Below are 7750 nucleotides of genomic sequence, written 5' to 3'. Positions count from 1 at the left end.
AAAACAAGAGCAAAGACTGCACTTTTCAGGAGGGCCATAGAAAATTATAGACATCCAGGCCCGCTGGGTTCCCCCCCGTAGCTACGGCTCTGACCACATCATTCCTTCACTTGTAGAACACTGCAGGTGGAGTACCAGAAATTCAGATTTAATTGTAGCTTGTACGAGATCTAAGGTCAATTTCTAGGTTGTGTGACGTGACATCGCATTTCGTTGTAACGCATGCCTTTTCCACGCGTGCGTTACAACGCAAATGCCATTACAACGCAAACCTTTACTACGCACATTTTTTCAACCACTGCCTTTAACACGCATTGTCTTTACAACGAAATTCACTGTATAAGCATGTATGATGAAAGCATATGCGTGGTAAAGGTTTCCCTGACCCCTGCCTTAAACCCGAATCCCAGTCCCTGGCGCACCCCACCTCCCGCCCCCAGCCACCCACCCCAATCCTTCTAAAAAAATACCCTTCCCTGCCCTAAACCCTAAAATCCCACCCCAACACAACTCCCCCTTGCCCCCAGCCCTTCCCCTGCCCTAAACCCTGAAACCCTTTCCCCTGCACAAACCCCCCTGGCCTCCAACCCTTTCCCTACCCTAAAACGTTACCCCTGCACGAACCCCCCTTGCCCCCAACTCCCCCAAAAATAGTAGCCCTAGACCCAATGCCCCTTACCTCTCTCCTTGTGGCTCATACAGGCAGCTCGCCTGAGGGGGGCGGTGCACATCCTTGTGTGGAATCGGAAGAGTCTCTCTGTTCCCTCTAATGATGTGGATTGCCTACCAACCCGGGTGTTTCTACACTCATAGTTGCCAACTGCCCGATACATTTTTTTACTACACATATGCCTTTACCATACATACCTTTACAATGAAATTCGTTGTAAAGGCATGCGTGGTAAAAGCATATGCATAGTAAAATAATGTGTTGTAAAGTCTACACGTTGTAATAGCGCATGTGTTGTAACGCTGGCGTTGTAATGGCATGTGTGGAATCAGCCGTGTTGTGATGGCTGTTTCCCCAATTTCTAATTCGAGTAAGAGTTACACATTTAGAATTTTTTATTCTGTGCAGAAGCCAATAACAAAATATAAATTCATGTGAAAACAAACAATCCCTGTTGGGTCTCAGGGTCACAAAAAACACAAGATGGGCTCAAGGTTCTCGGGACAGTCCTGACAGGAGACTGCAAGCTTCAGGTAAAGGCAGTTTGAGAGCACTCATAATATACTTTGAGGGAGATTTACTAAGATTTTATGCCGTGTTTGCATCATAAAAGTGATACTAATCGGTGCAAAATCATTTTTTCCTGATTTACTTTCCAGCGCTAAACTGGTTTAGCGCTGAAAATAATGTTAAAGTAACTCATAGCAGCGCATAGAGCTGCTATGAATTATAGTTCCAAGGGGGGCGTACCATGGGTGGAGCATGGGCGTTCACATGCAACCAACCCAGGTTACTGACGCTAAACCCTATTTACTAGATAAAGTAGACAGGGTTTAGCGTCAGAAAACTGCACCCTTTTGAAGAAGGCGTAAGGAAAGAGAAATCCTTTCATTTCTTCGTTCTTTTTCAACTCTGTACGTGTGCTGCACTTTACAGCACACATACAAAGAGGAAAAAGGGTTAAAGTCAGTCTATGCATAGTATTTTGTACTGGAAGGGTTCCCTTCCAGTACAAAACATATACTAGACTGACTATGGCGCAAAGGTGCCTCGTGGCACACAGCAGCTGATTTTTACGTCGGCGCTAGGGAAAGGGGAGGAGAGTGCCATATTTCTGTAAATATGGTGCTCTCTCCTTTTTTACGGGGCACAGCATTTGCGGCTGCTGCACTGCACTGCATGATTAAATGGTAAATCTGCTCCTATGTTTCCAACCCCATGCGCTCACATTGTGGTAAGAATGTTTTGTTTATTCTGCCTGTGCACTATTTGTTTGTGGTGATGTATTATCTCTTTTTATTTGTATTTGTGTAGTGCACATATGCCATTGGAACATGTATTCAGAGGCCAAATTCACCTATCTGCAAGGGATCCATCTTTTTCTTCAGCCAGCCCTGGATATGCTAACCACAGCAGTAATGGCTTCCGGCAGCATCTTTCCTTTCAGACTCACAAACCACAAAGTCTGGTGCAATCACTTAACAAATACACATTTGTTATCCTTCCGACAGGATATCTCCACAAGCCTACTAGAGTTTGGTCTTTGATGGTAACTGTGCATTAATAACACAGAAAATAAGGTCCAAGGGAAATTAGAGACCCAAACCGGATTATTTCCCCTATCCAATAAATCACAAAAAACACAAGTAATCCGGGGTCTAGTATGCTCATAGAGAGTGTCTCAAGTAAAAGAGAATGAAAAATATCTTAGTCAAGGTGTCAACTGAAAAGTGTTTAAAGAAGAAGAATTAGTGAAGAGAAGAATGATCCTTTGTTATCTCAGGATACCCATCAATCCTCAATGTGATCCTTATCATCATTTGGGTTATCCAACCAACCTCCAGTTGTCCTCTTGATCATAGAAGGATACTGGGCGCATTGTTACCTCTTCTGGATCATTCGCAGAAAGAGCACAAAAAGAGAGGCAAAGGAAAGCAGTAAGAACCTTATCTGCTCTGTTCTCGAATCACAGATAAATGTGGGTAAGTGCAGTGCAAAAAAATTTGATATATTTAAAAAAGGATTTGCATGAGAAATGCAGATGCCATCAAATGTAAAGTATCACGTGCAATCCTTATTAAAAACAATAGCAAAGATGTATCAGTGTCAAGAAGCGACTGCTACCAAATGGTCGACATGTTTCAGCCGGCTGGACGGACTGTCCTCGGCTTTCTTCAGGACCTTTCTTTTACAATTCTGTATTTGCTACTGCAGTCAATCCAACTTAGATTGCAAAAAGTTTATTATACATACAGCAAGAGTTTGCGATAGTTCCTCTGTATCAACGTGATATATAACGTATCTGAAAAACACAAACAGTGACACCTATCATGACAAATTAGAAAAGCTTTTTTTTGGTATCCAACTCATAAGTAGTTATGTGCAGATAATACTATTGTGTATTATTGCCAATCAATAATGCTCACCCGTGTAATACAGGGGTTAGACCTCACCTCACCGGGCACCAGCTCCTGTCAATGAGGCCCCACTCTAATAAACAAAAAAACAAAACAAATTAGGTCATTTGTAAGGTTTGTTCCATATGTCCCAATCTAATGGAATCAAAATATTTATCTCTCTTGTGTAATTACACTATGAGAGAATTAATATGTTGAAAGTAAACTAATAATTATAAAATAATCGACCTCTATCAGCATCTAGCATCTTCAGAGTCAGGCTGATTGAATCTTAGCAAACTGCCCGTTCTTATGGGTTCATACAAAAAAGGGGGGGTTCGATAAGATCTTATAGACCTAGCCAATCACATAAAGTAAGTCTAAGGACATAGGCTAACTAACATAAGTGTGAATTAATCTAAAACCTATAACAAATGTGGGTATTTATTGGTTATAAGTACTGTTTCCTAAAAGTCATTCTATACTGATGGTAGTCCATGTCGTATTATGCGAGGACTCGGTGATATCTCACTTAATCACCTCTTTCTTAGCTGTTCAGTGACATATCACCGCTCTACTCATGGCTGAAATACTGAAAGAGACAATGCTTTTTAACACGAAATTCAAAATATTAACAATTCTAAAAAATACTAAAAAATAGTACTGGCATGGGCCGAGGATAGTCTAAAGATGCCCATATTGAGCACGAGATATTTCGAAACCTGCTGTCTCGTGAGGAAAGTACATTCTAAATGGTCAAAAGTCCCCAAATGGTTCCTACCTGTCCGTCGTTGCCTCACGCCGAGACCGAGCTGGAAAAGGAGGTGACGGACTAGGAGCTGAAGAAAACTTTTATAATGAAAGAACCCACACAACTGTTTCCAATTAGTAAAATTAGATCCGTATTTGATGATGTCAGAAAAGAGCTCCGAAGGACTATGAAATGACGTTACCGCTCTAGAGCGTGTGTAAACGTGAACGTCGTAGTCCAACGTGTAGAAAGTGCTGGCGTTATAGAACTACAAAGAATGTGAACTGCTCTCGGGAGTTGTAGTTCTATTGTTGTAAATCTAATAATAAAAATAAAAAATAATAAATAATAAGTCGTGGTACAAAGAATCGACTAACAAGAGTAGCTATCTCCTTACATACACGAACCGAAAAATAAGATAAAATCCTAATGGAGAGCAAAACAGAGAGTCATTAGTCGATGCAATTCAAACTCGGCCAAACATGCGTGTCAAACATGCGTCTAGAGATTGTAAAAACTGAATGGTGTTCTCGAAATTTACATCTCTCATGTATGCAAAAATGTACTAACCAGCTCATGAAACCGTGAAGGCTACTAAGGTATCTACGACAAAGTAGGTACAAGTCTCTCCACTTCAGCTGCGCCAACAGGAATTATTTACATGTTCGGCGAAGATATAAAGATGGTTAAGTAGTCACTGTTGACCACTTAATATTCTAATACTCCTCAAAAATCGGTCTTCTCATAATGATGGTGGTAGACCAAAAGAGTGCATCTTGTCACTGCGGACTATTATATCACGCTTGTCGCCCCAAAATAGATGTCAAAAAAACGTCTGTTATCAAACAGCAGAGACAGGTGAGGGCTCTTGTGAGAAATCCATTGGTTGAGTCATCAGATCAGGTCTTATCATTTACAGTCAATTGAAACTTAGTGAAAATGATAGATTCAAAAGAGAATAGGTGACAGCAAACCATGTATTAGAATGCAGTGTGGCATAAAAAACATAAGTGTCTTCACTTGAACTAACAAGTGAAAAACAGTTATAAACTGTTTTATTTATGTAGAGACACCCATGGTATTGCATCATTCAAACCTAATGTGTCACTTGAGAGTCTGAAAACCCATTTCTGTTCTCGTAAAAAGAGAAAATGGGAGACATCACTGATATGTGAAGGAATTATAGGTTTTCCTAAAACTGTCCAGGTGAATTCTTCTGCGCTGTGTGCTGAATCTACTGTGCATTGCCAGTCCACAGCAATAATCCACCCTTCACCAACTAAACAGACATGGAGCAAATGGAGAGATCTGCCGTATACTGCTGGCTAATGGAGGGCTCTAATTTAGTCCACCGCTGTTCTTCTTCATATCTCACAATGGCAATCATATATAAGATGATTGTTACAAAGTACATCCCAGCGTATCACCCCACAAGATCCACCTTCAACCTAAGTCTACCACAAAGAGACCTGCAGAGCTGCTCAAAACTTCCAGCTTACTGAAATTCATAGACTGCCCTCTGATCTCTCTTTTCATCCATCACACTGCTATGTGCTGCATTCCATAATAAACACACCTCAGTGGCCATCATGCACAATATAGAATCATTTCACACATATAGGGACTGGGAAACCAAAGCAATCCTGACAAAAATACTAAAAACAGCCCGTCCTTTCGTCTCTTTGTGTACTCTCTATGTGCATCCATCCATTCTCCCGCTCCCCAATCCCTGCATTGATTGCTTTTCTCTACCTCCCTCTCTCTTTCTCTTGAAGCCTCCTCATGTCTGCTGCAATTAACCTAGGGGGCTAGGCAGGGCTTTAAGTGGGCCGGGTCTCACCAGTGCTGAGCACCGGGAGTTTTTAAAGGGGGCCTCGAAACGGGTCTCTATCAGGCTCTGATTTGTGCCCTGGCACAGGCAGTCCTTTTTTCCCGGACTGCAGTGACAGCAGGCACATCGATGTGCGCTGCTCACTTCTCACTAATGGAGAAGTTACGGCATGACATCATGCCAGGTGAGCGTTGTAGGGGAAGGGAAATCCTTTAAAGAGTCATTTTCTCTCTGGATTTCCCTTCTCTTTTTGAAACTCAGGAGTAGCAACATTGTTGTGATGTCACCAGGGCTTTAAGTGGAAGCTTTTTCAATATTATATACAAGCCATAGTTGCTGCCTACTTATCTTATGCAACCAACAATCATTGACTAAGCCAATAGTCCTGACTTGTTGTAGGTATGATGTTACTTGTATCATATAACTGGATGCAATGACAGAAGCAGCAAAATACAAGTTGGGCGGCACACTAAGCTAAGTACAGATTTTTACCTCATGTGTTTTAAGCCACGCCCTTAATTACATTGGCCACGCCCCTTCCAGCCCCTCCCCCCGTGTTTTCATCCCACTTAAAGCCCTGGGGCTTGGGAAAGTGACAGAGGCACCAGGGCAGCTCCTGGCTTTCAAAACGTCTCAAAGGCTCTGGACACATAGGGTCAAAACAAAGACCACACCCCTCCAACCACACACCCTACACAGCATAGCGTGCTATGCAGGCAGCCAAGCGATTCAGCCCTATAAAGATTTCACAGTTCAACAATAACCCTACTGAGCCTCACCTTATTGCAGGTTTATTGGGAAAATTCTTCATTGGCCAACTTGCCTTTCCCGCTGAGGACGAGCAGGTTTCGAAGTACGATGTATACATTTACTCACTGGCTCAATTGTGCGCAGGAGAATGCTGCCACGGCTGGGTCTGTCCCATAGACCCCCTCCCCGTGTACAGGTTTGTAAAGGTTTTTTCAAAAGCATGAATAGCCCTGAAAGGCGCTTTTTCGGTCTGCTTTCTTCTCCCCTGAAGATTATTCCTTGATGCGGGGGGAAGGTGAGGCAGGTTCACGCGCGCGCTCTTTCCTTTCTCTCGGACACGCGGTTTTTGATGTCTCCTCCGCAGTTCACCGAGAGCGCGGGTTCAGAGGCCGCCTTAAAAAGGAGAACTTTGCATTTCAATGGCCGGCGTCGGAGGCGGCGAGTGCGCCGGCTTCTACCGAGGTCCCTGCGCAGCGTGTCTCCTGGCGCCGGCCCCTCCAGTATTGCTGCTATCTGCACAAAACATGCCTTGATAGGCTCTCATTGGTGTGCGTGTGTGTGTGGAAGCCAGTGATGAGGCATTGTCTACCCTGCGCCATTGTGAGACGGTTCTCTCACCCCAGCGGGCACAGACTGGCGCGTGGCGGGGCTCAGGTTCACTCAAGGTCGCTGAATGTATAGACAATGGCAGGGGAACAAGAACAGATATGGGCGAAGTGTTAATGAAAGGGAGCCTTGGAGCGTTATCTACTGGCAGAAACACACAAGCCTGCAAAAGTAACGTGATTGGGTCTGGCTGGCCTATCAGCACTTCTGCAAGTTCTACAATTCACCGGAAGTCAAGGGTGGAATGAGGGGAAAAAAGCTTCATTAAGCAAAAGTCAGGCGGAAGTAACAAGTAAACAGAATGTAAATTCAACATTTCTTTCTCTGATAATCTGGGACATGGGCGGGGTTGCTATTGTAACTTCATTAATTGGTTATTTGCGGAACACACTGGTTCCTGGCATCTACGTGTAAACATAATCCGTGTCTGTTTTGAAGCACTCATATCCTTGGGCAAGGTTTGCACTAGGTAAAACTGTCACAAAAAAAACTTAGATTCTGCCTATCACCCATCCTATCTCAAACTCCATGAAATCAGAACAAAGCATTAACCTTTGATGTCAGATTGACACTCATCAAGTGGCAGAATTGCACCATGTTGTAGCATCCTACCGGCTCAGGTACTCACCAAAAACTACGCCACACATGGAGAGTAAATTTACACATCTTTATTCTGCCGCGTGTAAGTCAGATCTCAACATCTAAGACTGCTACCAACTCATCCCTTTAATGCTTACGTGTACAGT

The 7750-nt window shown here is 43.2% G+C and overlaps 1 long non-coding RNA gene across 1 annotated transcript; it reads right to left on the bottom strand.

The window, feature by feature from the left end:
• Nucleotides 1-800: 800 nt before the first annotated feature.
• LOC146857094 (uncharacterized) lies at nt 801-6951 on the bottom strand. Its single transcript, XR_014979540.1, has 3 exons — nt 6428-6951; nt 3097-3160; nt 801-2972 (listed from the first exon to the last, which is right to left on the bottom strand). It is a non-coding gene; the product is annotated as an uncharacterized LOC146857094 (long non-coding RNA).
• Nucleotides 6952-7750: the final 799 nt, after the last annotated feature.

Source organism: Triturus cristatus, chromosome 3_2, assembly GCF_964204655.1.
Source record: "Triturus cristatus chromosome 3_2, aTriCri1.1, whole genome shotgun sequence".
Classification (NCBI taxonomy): domain Eukaryota; kingdom Metazoa; phylum Chordata; class Amphibia; order Caudata; family Salamandridae; genus Triturus; species Triturus cristatus.
Note: the sequence above shows the minus strand (reverse complement) of the source record. Positions and strands in the feature narration are given on the sequence as shown.